The sequence below is a fragment of the Ceratotherium simum genome, chromosome 13 (assembly GCF_057802395.1).
Source record: "Ceratotherium simum simum isolate JZ-2026a chromosome 13, ASM5780239v1, whole genome shotgun sequence".
NCBI lineage: Eukaryota > Metazoa > Chordata > Mammalia > Perissodactyla > Rhinocerotidae > Ceratotherium > Ceratotherium simum.
In genome coordinates, this window is record NC_141912.1 from 6606828 (window position 1) to 6627276 (window position 20449).

Consider the following 20449-nt stretch of genomic DNA (forward strand, 5'->3'; position numbering starts at 1 on the left):
GGGTTATTCTGATACCAATCACTCCTTCACAGCCAGAAATGGAAATCCTCTTCAAGGCTTTTTTTCCCCTAAGAAATGTATCAGGTGGCATATTTTCTTATTTAATGAAAATGTCTTTCTTTTGGCTTTAAATGTGAAAGATAGTTCGATGTAGAACAAAATTCTTGGTTCACAAACACCTTTTCCTCAAAATTCTGTAGATGTTGCTTTGTAATATTTTTGTATTTAATGTTTCAGAGCCTGATCTTTGTTCCTTTGTAACAGGTGTTAAAATTAATTAAATTAATATTTTGGGCAAGATACCAAAAAGAATGATATCGGTTACAGAGCAATGTCTGCATAGATTGTCTGAGCAGGTGGTTGTGAGGGATTTTACAACTAGAGCCCTCCCCACAAACAGAGGACAGGGGCTGGGAAGCTGGGTGATTTGCAGGGAGGACTTCTGGGGATGGCTTTGGAATGTTGTGAGTCCCACCCCCTGGCTGGCTCTCTCACCTGAAGTGTGTGTGTGTGTGTAGAGGGAGCTCAATGAACCTCTCAGAAACTTTGAGATGCTCTCCACCTTGAGAACAGGAAATCCTTTTCACATAGCCTTCTCTTAATGTTTGTATATGAACCATGTCTAAAAATTAATATCATATAGTCTCAACTAAATTAAATATGCACAGAAAAAAGATTTTAAGGAAACACACCAAAAGGATTAAAATGTACTGGAATCTGGATGATTTTTATTATTGTCTTCATATATTTATTTTCCAAAAATTTACAAAGATATATACTACTTTTTATAGTTAGAAATCGTGTTTCTTAAGCATCTAAATATTAAAATTTTACCATACACTATGTATGTATTTTTAACATACAACTATGTAAAAAATATTCATATGCCAAAAAAAAAAAAACCCCATAGAAACCCTGCCCCCCAGAAAATTTGTTTTTCTCGCCCCTTTTGCGAGTCTCATTTCCCCAGGAGCCGGCAGCTCCTCGAGGGCAAGGCTGTGACTCTGCCCAAGCTCCTCTCTAGGCTGAGCTCAGGCGGGGCTTTCCACAAATCCTACTAAACTGAACAGGCGCCTCTGCTCTCTCTGCCTTCCACCGCTCGCCCCACGCCCGGCCCCATTCCATGGAATTCCCAGCCCCCAGCTTTCCTTGGGAAACAAACAGGGCCGCAAGGGACAAAGAGGCGCACTGGCGTGAGAAACGCGGTCCTCTCCCAGGCCATAATTAGCGCGGTCGGGGGAGGGGGCCGCCCCTGGAGCAGTCGGTTCCTTAATGGCTCCCGCCCCAGGGGCTGCCTTCAGATCGACAGCCGAGTGAATTGCGATGAAAAATTCATCAGCCTCTTGTCCTCGTCCCAGATCCGCGCGTAGCACACGACCCAGCAGGAGCAAGGGGGCCTTAAAGCAGCCGCAGCCGCAGAAGGGAGGCCGAGCACCGGGCCCGCGGGGAGAGCCGCGCCGCTGAGCCGGGCGCACGCCGGGAGGGAAGCCACCGAGCCTGCAGAAGGCCGCAGGAGCCGGGCTCAGGCCTGTCGGTGCGTGTTCCTGGGAGCCAGGGGGCCTGGCCACGGCCAAGTTTCCAGGCCTGCCCAAGAGCGCACGTGCCGCCCGGGACGCGCAGGGGCTTGGCCCGGCCGAGAGCCATAGTTATTTTCCAAAACAGCAATGAGAAACACGTCCTGGGCTCCCAGGACCCCTGCAGTGTGTAAACAGGCCGGCCCTGGCGACTAGGCCTCCCAACTAGGGCCTATTTCCTCGCCACCAGCTCCCGCAGCCACGGCCAGCTAGAGCGCATCGGCCCTCGGGGTGCAGGGTGGCCGGAGCCCGGTGGTGCTGCAGTCTCGGAGCTGCGGTGGTGGGGGAGGGAGGAGGGCCAGAGCTGGAGACGTGCGCCAGAGCCGCAGGTTTCTGGAGGCCTCTGCAGCCCCTGCCATCTGGGCATTGCGTAGACAGACGCTGCGTGGGCCCCCGGAGCTTGCCACCTCCGCGCCACGCTGCCAGCCGCGCCGCCCCGGCTGCTGCAAGGCTCCACGTCGGGGACTGCGGGGAGGAACGCCGGCCTGGGCTCTCCTGCTCCCCATATTTCTGCATTTTGAAGTCATTTTCTTAAAATTAGACTTTAAATAACCAGCGATGGCTTGCCTACGGGCCACGCAGTACCTTGAGATGCTATAATCTGACCTCGTAGGAATGGGCAGCATTTTTCTCTTGTTTTGCTTTTGAGTCAAATGCGGTGATCAGGCAAGTTTTAGACTCGGGTCAGGCTTTCCCAGGACCCCCAGGCCAGGGAATGCGCGAGATCTTAGGCCAACAGCGCCATCTGGTGGTTCTGGTCAACAGGTGCGGTCCTGTGACCGGAGAGCAGGCAGGATGATGTAATGGCCCACGTTGGTTCCTTGGAGTGGGCTTTGCAGCAGGCCCCGCGTTGCCGCGTGCTTTATATTCCAGTTTTTCTTGTAAATGAGTAGTCGTGCAAGAGGTTTCTCCATTGGACCAATGTTATGTGTTGTAACCGAAATTTCCTATTTTGACTGCAATCTATTCTCAAGCTACCGGATTTGAAACTGAAGCATGGAGATCAAAATCCAATCTCCTTGATTCACAGCCATGAAGCGGGGTGGTTGTGACCCTTCCCAGGTCCAGCCAAGCCAGGACGTGAATCTGTACCTCCTGATTCCCAACTGCGGAACTGTTTTACATTCCCATGCTGTCTTGACCACAGCCAGCTCTTTCATTCCCTCAGGACTGAAGAACAGATTCCTCACTGCCTGAAAAACTTTGGGGACACGATCCTGGCAGGCTCTCCCTCAGGGCTCATCTCACCGGCGCTCGCTGTCACACACTCTGACCCTCTGCCTTCCCTGTGCTGCTTGCCCCTTACCCTCACCCTGGCATACTTCCTGAGCTGCTTGCTTACCCTGCACCTCCTGAGGCCAAGGCTAACCGGAGAAGCTCACTACACTGGGGACTAGGCGAGTGGCACGTTTAGGCTGTTGGACTGCGGATGAGCCCTCACTGAGGCTCGGTGCTTTCAACACTTGTGGTTCCTGCATGGCAGATATTCCAGATGTTTCCTTCTGATCTTAAGTACTTGCCCTTACAAGCACTGGTGCTTGCCCTCTCAGTTTGAGAAATAAATTCTCCCGCTTTCCAGAGATGAAGTTTGCCTCACACGAGCTTCCTTAGTGTTGCCTCTTTGCCCTTAAAATATTTGTATTGTCTCCTATCTTTTCATTCTCTCTTGCCTCTGGGGGGAAAATATCCTTTGTCTTTTCCAAACCAAAAGCATCTACTTTTACGTCTAACATAAAATATTGAGCCCAAACAGAACTGAATAAAAAAGGAACTCAAAAGAGAAAATACAAGAAGCAAGAGGAAACTTCAAGAAACTATCAATGGCATTCTCAGGAGAATGAAAAAAAGATATTGCAGACCTGAAAAAAAGATGCCACAAGAAAAAGAATATTCAGAGGATAGAAAAGACCTTTTGAAAATTAAAAAATATGATACAACAATGAAAGATTCAAAGGAAAAGTTAGAATAAAAATTTAGGGAAACTCCCAGAAAGTTGAACAAAAAGAAAAAGATAGATAAAAAAGAAGAAGAAAACTACAAGATGAGTCCAAGAGACAGAATCAGCTACATAATTTGAGGGGCTCAGTGCAAAATAATAATGTGGGGTTCCTTGTTTAAAAATCATGAAGAATTGCAAGATGACGACAGCAGAGCATTAACTGAGCGTGGGGCTGGTGCCGTGGACACAGCTCTCTGGTCCCACCCTCGTTCCTCACAAGTCAGGATCTCAGGAACCCATGTCATGATGAAACCTCCTGATCAGAGTTTGGAGCCACAAGATCACTGTGTTTTACACTGTTTTCGGGTTGGTGGGGGACGAGGGTGCCATATCGAATACAGTAGCCTTAGCCACGCGTGGCCATTGAGGCTCAGATGTGGCTAGTCTGATGGAGACCTGCTATAAGTGTAAAATACACACCAGATTTTAAAGATTTAGTATGAAAAAAAGAATGTCAAATATCTCATTAATAATTGTGTTGTATTGATTACATGAAGTGATAATGTTTTGGATATATTGGGTTAAATAAAATATATTATTTAAATTAATTTCACTTGATTCTTTTTACTTTTTTAAAATGTGGGCGCTAGAAAAATTTTCTAAATGTGGCTCCTGTTGTATTTCTATTGGACCTCACTGGTCTGAAGAGATTTATCACTGAGCCACAGTCACTAACCTGGTTACTTCTGTTTTATTTCTTGCTCTCTTATTACAAGGTTTCAGGGCGGCAGGGTTGGCCATGGCTGTATCTATCAGTTTCCCAAGAAGAAAACAAAAAGCACTCTAGGTATTTCAAAATGAAGGGGATTTAATATAGGGAATTAGGTTACCAAATTGTTATAAAGACTAGAAGAGCAAAGGGGAAGGTGGTGTTTCCAGAAATCCAGAACTGCAGAAAGCTGCTCCACCCCTGTAGGAGCCCGTGCTCACGTGAGCCTGTGCCCCTCACCCTGCACAGCCGTTCAGCAGCCCCGAGAGCTCTAGTCTTGTGCTGGCGCCATCCCAGCAGGAGCCTGCTCACCTGTGGCTGCTGCTGGTGCTGGAACTGTTGGCCCTACTGTAGGAGCCAGCAGTCACCCTCTGCTCTGAGAGGGGCTGCCAGAAACATAATGGCTTCTGTCTTCTCACACTTGCTAATTTCTGTGAATGCCTCCAATTGGTAGACCTAAGTAGAATTCAGCTGGCAACGGAGTCTGCAAAATGTAGCCTGCAAGCTTCAGCTCTGGTGGTAAGAAGGAGAGGAGAGGACGGTGCGGCACAGGGACCTTCTAGAGAATCTCTTCTAGAAGATGAAACTGATAAACGTAATTGAATGTGCTGGAAGGAATGTCCTGAATGAGAATGAATTACTGATAGTGACACAGAAAACTAGGAGAGCAATAAAAATTTAAAAATAAGTCAATTATAAACTCTAGGAAACACAAAAAGTTGTACAGTAGAGGAAACATAATCACAGTGCACTACTTGGTCCAGCTGTGAACAATGTTTCTGTGGTCACAGTAATATAAATTCTGAATATTAATTTACCAAACATTATGTATCATTTTATTGGGATAACGGGGCAGGTGGGAGAGTGCCTGTGAAAGAGGCAGTGAACGGGAGCACTACGTCTTTATCCCCCATGGTGGTAGTTTAACACATAGATTTAAACCTGGGGGAGAAAATCAAGAAATAGCCATATAAGTTGGTTATTTACATGTTTGAAAGTGTATCCTCAAAGAAAAAACTGAATAGTTAAAACAGAGTCGGAATCTGGAATGGGGAATGGGATAATGGCACTGCTGTTTGGGTGATAAGCCCTAGGGAATTATAGAATTTGCTTTACTAATGTACATATATTCCTTTGAAAAATATAAAATTCAATAAGAATATTTTAATTTCATAAATAAGGAAAACTCTTGGCCCCCCCCCCCGCAAAGCCGTCCACTTATCATAGAGCATTCATTGTATACACAATTTTATGTATACACAAAATAATGATGAAAAGAAAATGCCATTACTGTCAGAGTAAAGCCATGCTTGACAGCACTGAGTGGCATGATTTATTTATGGAAGGAAACGTTGACTGAGCAAGAACCAATTATTATCTTTTGTCAGTATTCTTTACCATAAATCCATATAAGTCTAGTTATTCTTTGGATGAACAATTATGGTTTCAAACCGTTTTGTAAGGATATATGGAACATGTTGTTTCAGTCTATCAGCCATGCCAAGATCGTTAGTTAAATAACTTGAAATCTATGTTAATTCTTTGAAGCTAAATTGTATTTGGACAAAGACATGTACTGCTCACCAAATATCCACCTTCTTGTAGTTAAGTAGGGCCAGGTGACATTCCAGCCAATAGGCTATGAATGGAAGTGATCCATGTCCCTTCTGAGCCAGAGCACTTGGAGGCCAGGACTCAACTTTTCCACCCTCTCCTCCCTAACCCTGGCGATTGTTGAGAAGAATGTTACAAGATGGCGGCAGCATCTTTGGTTGCTGAGTCACCACCTGGAGGAAGGTTACTCTAAGAGTTGCCCATCATTCAGTGGATCTTGAGTGGTTGAGAAATCAACTCTTACTATTTTAAACTTCTGAGATTTTGGCATGTATATGTTACTGAAACATAACCCAACCTACCCTGACATAATGTTCTTTTGTATTGTTTCACTTACTATATATAATTTTAATATGTGCTATTTATAGAAATCATTAATCCACCATCACAAATCCATCAATGGGTGTATTTAAGCCCTGATTCCAGTAGGAGCAATGGGTTTATGCTGAGTCCCATGTATTCCTTTACTCGAGGCTCCTAAAATGACTTTCTTTAAGGTGATTGTTGGGAGAGAGAAGCAGTAGGTGGCCACATAACAGATCTTTTCTCTGTGTGGAGTCAACTGTGTGAGGGAATCCAACCCACAACCAACAGCCACCATGTTCTAGCTAACTGACAACTCACAAAGGAAACAGAACAAAAGAGGTTAGACTGTAAACCAAGTCAAACATTTCAATCTATCAACCAATAACATTAATTCAAAGCCTGTTGGGTTCAGTGTGTTGAGCCAAGTACAACGCGAGACTGAAAATGAGTGGGAGACACATTTATTTTCCCCAATACAGGAAAGAAGAACCACCATGGGAAGACAATGTTAAACGTTTCTGTAAAACAGCATCTCAATAAATACACAATAATATACTTCAAATGTCATGATTGTGATGAGGCCAAAGAACAGAGGAGACTGGAGAAGTCATTTGGTGGGGGATTCACAGGGATGGTGTTTCAAGCTGGGCTTTGTAGCAGGCAAAGACAAGAGTTAGTAGAAAGGTTAGTAGAAACCCCCACTGCAGGGGTTGAGGTCTCTGTTTTCACCAGATGAAAATATTGGCACAGAAAGAGGTGCAGAAAAGAGCAGGTCATGCGCAGAAGATCAGATCAGCATGGATGGCGTGAGAGTTCCTAGAGGGGGATAAAAAAGTGATATCGGGGCAGGGAGACTTTAGTGAGGGACCTTGAAGGGCAGTGATCTAAACTATTTAACGATAATTGTTTGATATAAAATGATCTGGAAAAGAGAGAGATTATAGAGGGGGGGAAAGAAGACCAACTAGGATTTAGTGCAATGATTCAACTATGAAATTGTGAATTGGGGTAGTGGTTTGGGGTTTGGAAGGGAAGGGGAAAATCCAAAAGAAAAACTCAGAAGGATTTGAAGATGGATTAGATGTGAGGGTTAAATGAAAGGGAGGCCACATGACTGGTGGCCCCAAGTATTCAAGCTTGGCAAAAAGGAAGGGTGTCTACTTTGGGGTAAATGAGGAGCTTCCAGATCCAACACTAGGATTTTCCTATAATCCCAGGGGGGAGAACCAATTAGACTAAAGGAAGAGATAGAAACAAGCAGGTAGGGAGGATAATGACCCTAATCTGTTAGCTTTTTGAGGCCAATGATCACGTTTGCTTATCTTCGTATCCTCTTCATTCTTCTAATACAAGGATTGGACTCTGGAACCAATCAAAGAATAGTATTAAATGAGAGAATAGATTGATTAAAAATGATTTCGCTTTCCTGTGTACCAGAGATGTCAGCATGGTCTATAACTTTCCACTACACACTGCAGGGGTTGAGGTCTCTATTCAGGAATCACCAAAGGATTTCCCATAAGAAACTAACTCTAAGTGGGAAAGGAGCCAGGTTTGCCAAGATTGAGCTCATAATAAAACCTTAGGCAGCAGAGGGAAGTCGTGATTCAGGATAGACGGTTAATTGTCTCCTGTACAATTAACTGGGCACAGGTCTGAGTCCTGGGCATGGGGCCATACGACTGAAGGGCTGCTTCCCTGCCACCACAATGGAGCATAAGTGCAGGCTATAACACCCATGCGACTTTGGTGGCTCGAGTCCTGGGTTGGCCATCATGGAAGCATGAGAAGCTCCAGTACCCAGAAGAGCCAAGACGAGTGACAACATTCCAGCAACTTGGAAGAGTAGCATGGAGGCCACAGCCCTGTCACGATGGTGCAGAGACCGTGGGAGCATATTTACTCATAAATTCATTTGAGAATTCTCCCACCACTTCCCAGAAGTACTTGAAGAGGTGGAGAATATTGCAGGGAGCTGAGATCCGAGCATTGGTAAACCGAGGCCACATCAGGCTCAGCCAGGACATAATCAGAGCCTTTGCCTAGAGTTCATGAGACCGTAAGGGCGGCACCAAAGCTGGTGCAAACTGTGAACATCTGAAGGTGCATCCAGACAAGAGGGGCTGCTGCTGACCTGGGAAAGGGGAAGCCATCCAGAGCTTCTGATCAATAAAATGTACCCCATATGTTATACACCAATTTCTTGCGATAGTAAAAAGAAATTTGCAAGGAATTAGTAACAATTAACTGCACTACACAGAAACTATAGTACAGACTTCTGCTTCACTCAAATTTAACCTCCCAACATACCTTGCACTTTCCTACCTGTGCCTAACCACCTTCCAGTCTCTGCATCTTCTTCACCAATGGAGCCTCTGTTTTGTTCTGGGTAGTAATGTGCGCAGCTAGTGCTTCAGCCTGTGTGGGTGGGGGACAGCCATGTAATGCATTTCTGGGGGGAGGCAGAAGTCTCTGGGTGATGAGTCTATGGGGACTTCCTTGCCCTTTCTCCTTCCACTTCTTCTTGCACGGAATCTAGGCCCCCAAATTAAACTAGAGTGACCAGACATCTTGTGAATACAAGGCTAAAACCCACAAAAACCACGAAGACTAAAGCCACATGCCCAGGAGAGCTAAGCAGAAGAATAGAAGGAGATTAGGGCCCCAATGGCATCAAGGTGTCACCATACTAATCCTGGGTTGCCTACCTCCAGATGCCAGATTATGAGAGAAAAATAATATTCCAGTCATGTTAAGCCACCCACTGGGCTTCTATCACATGTAGCCAACACAGCCCTTAACGGACCCACCGCCTCTGCACCTTTGCTCAGGCAGTTACCCCACTGAACCTCTCTCTTCCCTCTTCTCAACTGATCGATTCCTTTCTCTCCCACTGCAAACCCTGCCTCCCTCCCAGGCATTCTCTACAGGAATGGTCCCTCCCTCACTTGGCTCTGCACTCTGAGCTGGTTGTATTACCTGAGTAGCATTTCTACTCCCCGTATTTCCAGTTAACTTTTCTTCTGTGCATGACGCATCTTCTCAGTTACAGCATCTTCTCAACTATGTTGTAATGTTTGGATAGCAGAGACCAAGGCTTACCTGTTGTTTCTTTTTGAATTTTTGCTTTAAACTTCCACAGAATCCTTGCACTTAGTAGAACCTTGTTCCTCCTGAGTGCTTCCCTAATCAAATGCTGGGTTAGGAAAGCAATTTTATCCTTGTTTATGTGGTGTGGAGGGTGAAGGCAGGAGTGAGAAGCTTGTTTAAAATCTTTTTTAAATGTAATTCCAGAGGACTTTTGCATTAAAGTTCATGGACTATTTGGTCTCAACTTCAAATTTATAGTACACTAATTATGATTCATTCAGCATCATAACGCCAGACCAGCCCACACACACAGCACCAGACACAGCCAGCTTCCCTCAAAGCTGCTGGAAAGCGCCCGCTCTGGGGTTCCTGTTCTTGAGCATTCCTAACTATTCCCAAGGAAATGTTGAGTGACTCATCAGCTCCCTTCCAACACCTCCACCTCTCAATCCTGTGCCAGGTCCATCTGGCTTCCTATGGCCAAAATAGCATCCTGGGATGACGGTCCGAGAACATACCAGAATGAATACACTGCATGGTGAAGCCTCTTCAGAGGCACTTGCTTGATTTTCTGGAACAGAAAAGAACAGCAGCTCCTTCCTGAACCAGAATCCTTTTTTGACCCTGTGCACTCAAGTTTCCCACTCCACCCCATCTGCCCCACCCGGCCTTTTCAATGCGTTATTTTCCAGTAACAGTGAACTATGCCTTATGTCCAACAAATGCATTGCTCAAGAGCTTCAACTTGTCTCCTCGGATGTTCCCCTGCAGGGTTGAATGGATTGCCACAGTGCAGCTTGGTGAGGTAGATACCCCCCACTGTCTATGCAGCAGCACAGTTCTTTGATTTTACTTTCCACACTATTGCCCGACTGCGGAAAATTCTACCCGGGCCCGGGGGGTCTGTAGGCGCCCAGCCAGCCCAGGCAAATGCTGCAGCAGCTCACACAGACCCAGGTGCAGAACAGAGCAGGCTCCCGCCTCACGACTCTGCTGTATGCAGACTAAGCCATAGAAACCTGCCTTTGAGTCACCTGGGTTGCCCTACCACACTGCGTTTAAATTTGGACTCACGGGGGACCTGCATTCAGAAGGTCTCTTGAGTTACTCATTATCTGGCCCTCCACCCGGTAGCTCAAATCCAAGCCTTGCGAAGCGCTGCAAACCAGACAGATAGCCACTAGGGGGCTCCCTACCAGCATCTGTCAACCAGCGGCTCAGTCCCTGGAGTCTTTTGGCGTATTCGACACGATTTATCAAGTGTTTATTTTCTCTTTCCGTAGAGATTTGGAAAGCAATAATAATGTAGCAGATGCCAAGTGAGGAGGGACTTTCATTGTTGTTCTTTCATTTGCTTTTGGAAAGAAACTGGATTTAAGATTGAACCTTAGCATGGAACCCAGGGTAAGGGTGGGTGGCAGCAAGGCAGGCATGGCAAACCTCAAGAAACCCCAGCACGGCCCTCTAATCCCACAAATATAGGGCACAGGGCAGTCTCTGTCCCTGTGGAAGCGGGAATCGTGGTAGAGCTGCCCCAATACAATATTTCAGTAGGGAAGGCTAGGGCTCCTTTTTTTTTTTAATTGAAATTTTTATTGAGATAGTTGTAGATTCACATGCAGTTGTGAGAAAATGCTGAGATCTCATGTGTGCTTTACCAGTCTCCCCCAATGGTAATGTTTTTCAGAACTACAGTATAATATAACAACCAGGATATTGACATTGATACAACCCACTGATCTCGTTTAGATTTCTCCAATGTTACTTGTCCTCCTGTGTGTGTGTGTGTGCGTGTGTGCGTGTCTTTAGTTCTATGCAATTTTATCACCTGTAGGTTCATACACCCACCACCACAGTCAAGACACTGAACATTTCCACATCACAAGGATACTTCACGTTGCCCTTTTATAACTACACCCACCTCTCTCCCAAGCCCCTGGCAACCACTAATCTGTCCTCCATTTCTAAAATTTTGTCATTTCAAAAATATTATATGAATGGAATAATACGCACTTTTTCAGGATTAGTCTTTTTGTTTTACTCAGCATACTTCCCTGGAGATTCATCCAAGTCACAGTTCGTAAGCCCTACAGTGTGCTTAACCTTCACCTGTCGAAGTGCACCTGGGCTGATTCAAGATTTGGCTATTAAATAAAACAGCTGTGCACATTTGTGTAGTGTTTTTAGCACTGCTGGCTAATGATGTTGAACATTTTCATGTGCTTACTTTCTAACTGCACATCCTCTTCAGTGAAATATCTCTTCGTGTCGTATGCCCATTTTCTAATTGGATTGTTCTTTTTTGACTGTTAGGTTTGGAGAGTTCTTTATATATTCTGGGTACTAATCCTTTGTCAGGCATTTGGTTTGCAAATATTCTCTCCCAGTCTGTAGCTTGTCTTCATATGCTCTTCACATGGACTTGCACATAGCAAAAGGTTTTCATTTTGATGAGGTCCAATTTATCAATTTTTCGTTTCATAGATTGTGCTTTTGAAGTCAACCCTAAAAATTCTTTGCCTGGACCTAGATCCTGAACATTTTATCCAACTTTTTTTTTTTTTTTTGAGGAAGACTGGCCCTGTGCTAACATCTGTTGCCAATCTTCCTCTTTTTATTTTCTTCCCAAAGCCCCAGTACATAGTTGTGTATCACAGTTGTAGAGTTGTAGCTCTTCTACATGCGACGCCGTCTCAGCATGGCCCGATAAGCGGTGAGTAGGTCCGCACCCAGGATCCGAACCAGCAAACCCCGGGCCGCTGAAGTGGAATGTAGGAACTTAACAGCTATGCCACCAGGCCAGCCCCCATTTTATCCAACTTTTCTAAAAGTTTTATATTTAAGTCCATGATTTATTTTAAGTTGATTTTCATATAAGGTGTGAGGTTTAGGTCAAAGTCATTTTTTTTTTTTTTGTCTATTTTTGTCCAGTTATTCCAGCACAATTTGTTGAAAAACTATCCTTCTCTCATTGAGTTGCTTTTGTACACAATTTGTTGAAAAACTATCCTTCTCTCATTGAGTTGCTTTTGTAGCTTTTTCAAGAACCACTTGGGCATATTTGTGCAGATCCAAATCCAAGTTCTCTATTCTCTTCCATTAATCTAGATGTCTCTCCCTCCACCCATACCACACAGGCTTGATTACCATAGCTATAGAGTAAGACTTACTATCAGATACACTGATTCTCTCTCTTTATTCTTGTCAAGATTGCTTTACCCATTCTAGGTCCCATGCCTTTCCATGTAAATTTTTGAATAAGCTTCTTTATTTCTATAAAAAATTACTTTGCTGATTTTGATGGGGATCCCATTAAAACTATAAATCAGTTTGGGTAGAATTAACATCTTTATGTATGTTGAGTCTTCCAATCCATGGATTTCTTTGCTTTCTTTGATTAGCCTTTTCTAATTTTCAGCCTACAGGTCCTACACATATTTTGTTACACTTATTCATAAGCATTTCATTTTCTTCTAAACGATTGTAAATGATATTGCGCTTTTTAAAAAAATTATTTTATTGAGGTCATATTGGTTTACAGCATTTTGTAACTTCAGGTGTACATTATTATATATCAGTTTCTGTATAGACTGCATCTTGCTCACCCCCACTAGTCTAGTTTTAATCCACCACCATAGGTATGTGCTCCTTTACCCTTTTTGCCAACCCCCCACCCCGTTCGCCTCTGGTGACCACTAATCTGTTCTCCTTATCCATGTGTTTGTTTATCTTCCACATATGAGTGAAATCATACCATGTTTTTCTTTCTCTCTCTGTCTTATTTCGCTTAACATAATACCCTCAAGGTCCATCCATGTTGTTGCAAATGGGACACTTCTGTCTTTTTAATGGCTGAGTAGTATTCTTTTGTGTATATTTACCACATCTTCTTTATCCATTCATCAGTTGATGGGCACTTGGGTTGCTTCCACATCTTGGCTATTGTGAATAATGCTGCAGTGAACATAGGGGTACATAAGTCTCTTCGATTTCACATTCTTTGGATAAGTACCCAGTAGTGGAATAGCTGGGTCGTATGGTATTTCTATTTTTAATTTTTCAAGAAATCTCCATACTGTTTTCCACAATGGCTGTACCAGTTTGCATTCCCACCAGCAGTGTATGAGGGTTCCCTTTTCTCCACATCCTCTCCAACATTTGTTATTTTTTGTCTTATTAATTATAAACATTCTGATGGGTGTAAGGTGATATCTCATTGTAGGCTTGATTTGCATTTCCCTACTAATTAGTGATGTTGAACATCTTTTGCTATTGTGCTTTTAAGTTCAGTTTACACACGTCCATTGCTAGTAAGAGTGGCTCGCTGTACCTAAACTGTTGGTGTGATGTGGCTCATGTTGAACCACTGCTTTCCTTCCGGGCATCTGGAATTTCAATGACTGTGGTCATTCACGCAGGCACTATGTGCGTAAATGAGCAACCCCGACAACAACCCTGGACTCCTGGGCTCAGGCAAGTTTCCCGGTAGAGAGCACTTCACATGCGTTGACATGACTCTTTGCTGGAGGAATTAAGAACTGTTTGACTCCGCTGGGAAATGACTCCTGTAAGCTTACACCTGGTTTCTTCAGGACTTTGCCCCATGTGTCTGTCCCTTTGCCGATTTTACTCTGTACTCTTTTGCTGTAATAAATCTTAGCCATGAGTACAATACGCTGAGTCCTACAAGTCCTGCTAATGAAACACTGAACCTAGAGGCAGTTTTCGGGACCCCTAACACATGCTGTGAAACCATCTGGGCCTAAGGATTTCTTTTTCAGGATGATTTTAATTGTAAATTCAATTTCTTTAATGGCTATAGGTATATTCAGATCATCTGTTTTATTGTGGTTGAGTTTTGATAGCTTGCTGTTTTCAAGGAAATGATCTATTCCTGCCAAGTTTTCAAATTTATGAATATAAAGTTGTTCATAGCATTCCCTTGTTATGTCTGTAGTGGCTGTGGGGTCTGTAGTGATATCCTCTATTTCATTCCTGATATTGGTGGTTGGTGTCTTCACCCTTTTTATTTTTGTCAATCTTGCTGGAGGTTTTTTAATTTCATTGATTTTTTTTTCCAAAGAACCAGCTTTTTGTTTCATAGATTGTCTCTGCTATTTTCCTATTTTCCATTTCATTGATTTCTGTTCTTTATAATTTCCTTTGTTATGCTTGCTTTGGGTTTATCTTGCTATTTTTTTCTAAGTTCTTGAAGTAAGAATGTAGATTATTAATCTGACACGTTCCTTATTTCTAATGTAAACACTTAGTGCTTTAATTTCCCTCTCAGCATTGTGTTAGCTACATTTCACTTTTTTTTTTTTTGGTATCTGGTATTTTCATTTTCATTTAGTTCTGTGTGTTTTAAAATTTCTTTTGAGACGTCTTCTTTGACCTATGGATTGTTTAAAAGTGAGTTGTTTAATTTTCATGTGTTTAGAGATTTTCCTGTTGTCATTCTGTTATTGATTCCTAGTTTGATTCCATTATGGTCAGAGAACATACTCTGTATAATTTCAAGTCTTTTAAATTTGCTGAGGTTTGTTTTCTGGCCCAGGATATGATATAGTTTGGTGAATGTTCTATGGGAGTTTAAAAGAATGTGTATTCTGCAGTTGTTGGATGGAGTGTTCTATATATGTCAATTAAATTCAGTTGGTCAATAGTGTTGTCCAGATGTCCTGTGTACTTACTGATTTTCTGTGTAGTAGTTCTATCGGTTGCTGAGAAGGTGTTGTGAAGTCTCCAACTATAACTGTGGATTAGTCTATTTCTCCTTTCAGCTCTATCAGTTTTGTGATAGAGGCTCTCTTTTTGGTGCATACATGTTTAGGATCATTATATCTTCTAGATGAATTGATCATTTTATCATTATGTAATGTACTTCTTGTTCTCTTGTAATTTCCTTTGCTCTGAACTCTACTTTTTCAGATAGTCATGTAATCACTCCTGATTTCTTTATTATTGTTTTCATGATTTATCTTTCACTTTGCTTTCATATCTATCATTTTACTTTCAACACATGTCACTGAGTCTAAACTGAGTTTCTTGGAAGCAACATATAGGTTGGTCCTCTTTTTTTCTTTTACCTACTCTGCCAACCTGTATCTTTCAGTTGATGTATTTAGACCACTTTCTTTTAAGGTAAATACTGAGATGTTAGTGTCTAAGTTTGCCACTTATTTATTTCCTGTTTGTTTTCTCTGTTTCTTACTCCTATGTTTCTCTTTTCTCATCTTCCTGTGGGTTACATGAACACTTTTTAGGATTCCATCTTGATTTATTTATGGTGTTTTTGAATGTATCTCCTTGTACAGTTTTCACAGTAGTTGCTCCAGATATTATAATATACATATGCGGCTTATAACTATCTACCACTACCAACATAAATACTTGAGGCGAGTGGAAAGCTCACTACTATTTAGGTCCCTTTGCCTTCCTCATTTTTAAATATTGTTATCTTGAGTATAACATAGTGTTATAATTTTTGCTTCAGTCCTCAAAGATGATATGCAGAGTTGAGGAGTCCCTAACTTATTGACACTGCAAGTTTGGAGGTGCCGCAACTACCCTCACTTATTATGCCAACTGCAAGTTCGGGGGTTTCCAAGACCATAGGGATCTTGATAATTTGCTGGCAGGACTCACAAGCTCACTGAAGGCTATTATACTCACAGTCATGGTTTATTGCAACAAAAGGATACAGATTAAAATCAGCCAAGGGAAGAGATGCATGGGGCGGAGTCCAGGAGAGTTCCATGTGTGGGGCTTCCAGTTGTCCTCTGCCAGTGGAGTCATGCACAGTGCCAATTTCTCTTGTCAATGATGTGTGACAATATTCAAAGATTATTGCCAACCAGGGAGGCTCACCCGAGTCTTAGTGTCCAGAGTTTTTACTGGACTTGGTTATGTAGGCTAGGTGGCCGCCCTTAGTCTCCAGCCCCTCCAGAAGTTGAGCAGATACGAGGTGGCCCAAAGTCCCCACCATAAGTCACTGTTAGCATGAACTATCTGATGTGACCCAAGGTCCCCAGGTAAACAAAGACACTCCTATCAGGTAGGAGATTCTAAAGGCTTAGAGATTACCTCCCAGGAGTCAAGTGCAAAGGCCAGACCTCTCTTTAGGTAAGGTTAATTCTTTACTATGCAATTTGAAAAACTCATGACGAAAGGATAGTCTACCATATGTAACTGTATTTCTACTCTTTCCATTGTTCCCCTTCCTTCCTGTTGATTCATGATACTTTTTTTTATCATTTTTATTTGAAGAATTTCCTTTAGCCAATCTTTAAGCATTGGTACGACAGCAGCAAATTCTTTTAGTTTTCCTTTGTCTCAGAATGCCTTTTTTCCTTTTCATTCCTGAAGTATAGTTTTACTAGGTTACGAATTTGTGGTTGACAGTTCTTTTCATTCAGCACTTTAGAAATATCATGCCACTTCCTTCTGGCCTCCAAATTTTCTGAAGACAAACTCACTCTCATTCAAATTGGTGCCCCCTATAGATAATGTGCTGTTTATCTCTGGCTGCTTTCAAGAATTTTTATTTGTCTTTAGTTGTCAAAAGTTTACTCATGATATGTTTTGGCATGGATTTCTTTTGGTTTATCCCGTCTGGGGTTTTCTCCTCTTTGTGAATCTCTTATTTTGTGTCTTTTGCCAAATTTGGAAAGTTTTCAGCTATTATTTCTTCAAATCCTCTTTCTGCCCACTCTCTTTCTCTTCTTCTTCTCACACTCCAATGATATAAATGTTGAATCTTTTTTATTTTCATACAGTCCCTGGGGCTCTGTTCATTTAGTTTCAGTCTATTTTTCTCTGTGTTGTTCATATTGGGTGAATTCTATTGTTCTGTCCTCAAGATCACTGATTCCATCCACTGTTGCAGAAGAGTGCTTCCCTTGGCTGCTTACTGTTGGTGGGACTCCCAAAAGCCAGTGGTATTTGGCACATTAAGGTAGTCAGAGGGACTCCCATTCGATGTGGAGGAGGAATCAGCCTCCCTGGGCTGCCTTCCACTGCTGGGTTGGGGGTGGGAAATGCCAGGTCTGGGTGGCCTCTGTTGATTGGGGGGGATGTAAGATGCCCTGCCTCTATGTTATTCCTCCAGTCCTGGGATCCCTAATAACTTCATCTTCTTTCTTCCAGAGTTTTCCTTTGGTTGTCTCTTGCATTATTTCTGGGGTTTACAGTTGTGCTTCAGTGAGGAGGAGCACAGAGAAAAGGGGATTCAACCAGTCTTTAATACCCACTCCCCCCTTGGAAGCCTACAGACGGCTAAGCAGAGATGTCCCGAGACCAGATTGAGGGCCTATGGGTCGGAAGAGTCACTACATTTGTGCATATGTAGGGGGCTATGCCTACACCTGGAATAAGTCTGAGAGGGTGGAGAGAGGAATTAGAAGTGACTCAATGGCCAAATAGCACAGTGTGACCTGTGGCTATGGGGATAGCTTTAAGGATCATGCAAACAGTGGGAAAGCTTAGCTGAATGGGAGAGGAAGTCATCAAATTTATAGAGTTATGAATTTCCATAACTATTATTACAGTACTTCATCATTTACAAATAGGGAAACTGAGGTTCTTAGAGGTCAGTTAATAGCCTCTAAGGGGCAGAAGTGGGTGTTGAAGGCAGGTCTTCCTGTCCCTAGAATGTGTGCCTCCCCACTGCACCTCCCCACCTCCTATGAAGAGATCCAGACCTCTGTCTTGGAGGTGAGGAGGACACACTTCCTAGCAATGGGGCTAAATTGGCCCTGGTTTCACTTTCAGGATTCTTTCCCTTGTTCAGACTTGGCAGCAATGAAGTATCTGGGCTAAAACCAGGGAAGGTGTTGGCCAAAAACTCCAAGCATGAGAAATCTCTAAACTTTCTTTAAAAAAGCAAGTGTGAGGCAACTTACCTGAGCAGTATTGACCATGAGTCCCTCCTCTTATCCTGCCTATTGCAGCCTCATCTCTTTAGAGGCACATCCTGGGCCCACCCTGCACATAGCATGGTATTGTCCTCACTGCCCCCCTGCCAGCGTTCCCCACTCTTAATGAGGTTTCCTTGCCTTTGGTGCAAGCAAATACAGGTAACTAAATGTGGTTGGAATCAGAAGAAAGCCGGATGAGGTGCAGTTGTCATGAAGAAATGGCTAGATTTGTGTGTTTACAGCCTGCTGGGGAGGAAGGATTTGTTTTGTTCCTTGTAGTTAAACACTGAAGAAGGCTGAAATGCACGGAGACAAATTCGTCTCTATTCTCATCTCCACTAAGCCCAAATTGAGACATTAACGAGAACTGAATTAAAAATTTTTTTAAATCTCTTCATCCTAGAGGGAAATAATTATGTGTAGCTGGTGTGCCCTGTAATAATGGCTGTAATTAATCTGTGCAAAGTCTGTGCAATTTGAAACGCAATAGATGGGAGCTATGGCTGCTCCTTGGCTTTGCAGCCTTTGGCTTCAGAACAAAGACTGCAGGTTTGAGAGGTGATGATACAGCGTAAAACCCAAGGGACATCTTTTGTCAGCTCCTCTGTTACATCTTTATCTACAATGTCCTGTGGATGTCAACTTTTGGGGGAAAAGTTAAATTTTAAAAATCAACTTTCCTAAGTTTGGCTATAAATCTCTTAGGAAAAGTAAAGATGAAAAACACATTTCTTTTTCATTGGTCTCATTTGTCTAATAAATGCCTTAGGGATTCACAGCTCAATCAATGCTTCCAATCTCCTGAAATTAAATTATCTTCCTTTTGTGAGCTAGATAAAAATGATTTAAGTAGGAGGAATAATTTGGCTCTTATCTTAGTGTTATTGACTGCATGGCATTATCGTCAGTGTTTTTCCCCTCCCGTGTTATTTATTTCAAGAACAGCCTGGGATTGCTGCAAAAAAAAAGATTATTTCACTAGAGAGTATGATTCCAAAAAAGTCATACTCAGTAAATAGAAGGTGCTCCCATTTATTCTTTGGAGTAAAAGTGTAAACTTGAAGCCAGTGGCCTTCCTTAAGTGAAAGTGGATTTAGTTTCCCCAAATCAGAGCATTCATAATAAATATAGAGCATTCTTACAGAAGACAAGATAAACATACAAATTAGAATTACAGTAGAAACACAGAAAAATGTCTCCATCCTTTGATAAGAATAGTTTATCTTGGTATATTCCAGTTATTTGTTTTTTATATAGGCATGAGCTGCATAACAATGTTTTGGTCAACAACGGGCTGCATATATGACAGTGGTCGCATAAGACTAGTACCATATAGCCTAGTGGGTAGTAGATTATATCATCTAGGTTTGTGTAACTACACGCTACGATGTTTGCACACCAATAAAACCACCTAACGATGCATTCTCAGAATGTATCCCCATCGGTAAGCAACACATGACCGTACAAGCATTTATTTAACTAGACTCAAGGCCAGGCACTGTGGATATAAAGATGAATAACACGGAGACCTGGAACTCACAAGCTTTGTAGATGGAGAAGTCCACATATTAATAAACAATGTTGATACAGTGTGTAAATGCTATAGCTGAGATATATAACTGGGCCCTACGTGGGAGGGAGTTTGGCATGGGGGCAAACCTGGAATGACATATATTCTAACGTAGCATTGTTCACTAGAAGTTTTGGTGATGATTGACAGGTTTAATTTCTACACTGTCCAATACGATAGCCACTAGCCACATGTGACTACTGAGAACTAGAAATTTTTAGTTTTATTTCATTTTAATTAATTTAGTAGCCACATGCAGCTAGTGGCTACCACATTGGATAGCATAATTCTAAAGCGGTGGTTCTCAAGCCATTAGTCTGCATCAGAACCACCTAAAGATCTTCTCAGTTCTGATTTAGTAGGTCTGGGGTGGGTCCCAAGAATTTGCATTCTTACAAGACTCTTATACTGCTGGTCCACTGACTTCACTTTGAGAAGCACTGTTCTAAAGGACTCAAGTCCTTGGAGGCCAGCATAAGACTAACAACTGCCCTTTGCTAGGTAGACTCACTGTGAAGTGAATAAAGTCAGCTCCAGGGCACTCACTTCCATGCCCTTTCCAAGACCATGGAGGGGCCTCAGCAGCGTGTCCACATGGTCATAATTTGTAAAATTTGTAAAACCCAGGATTGGTTAAGACTACCATCTTCCACCCTGACAAACTCTCCA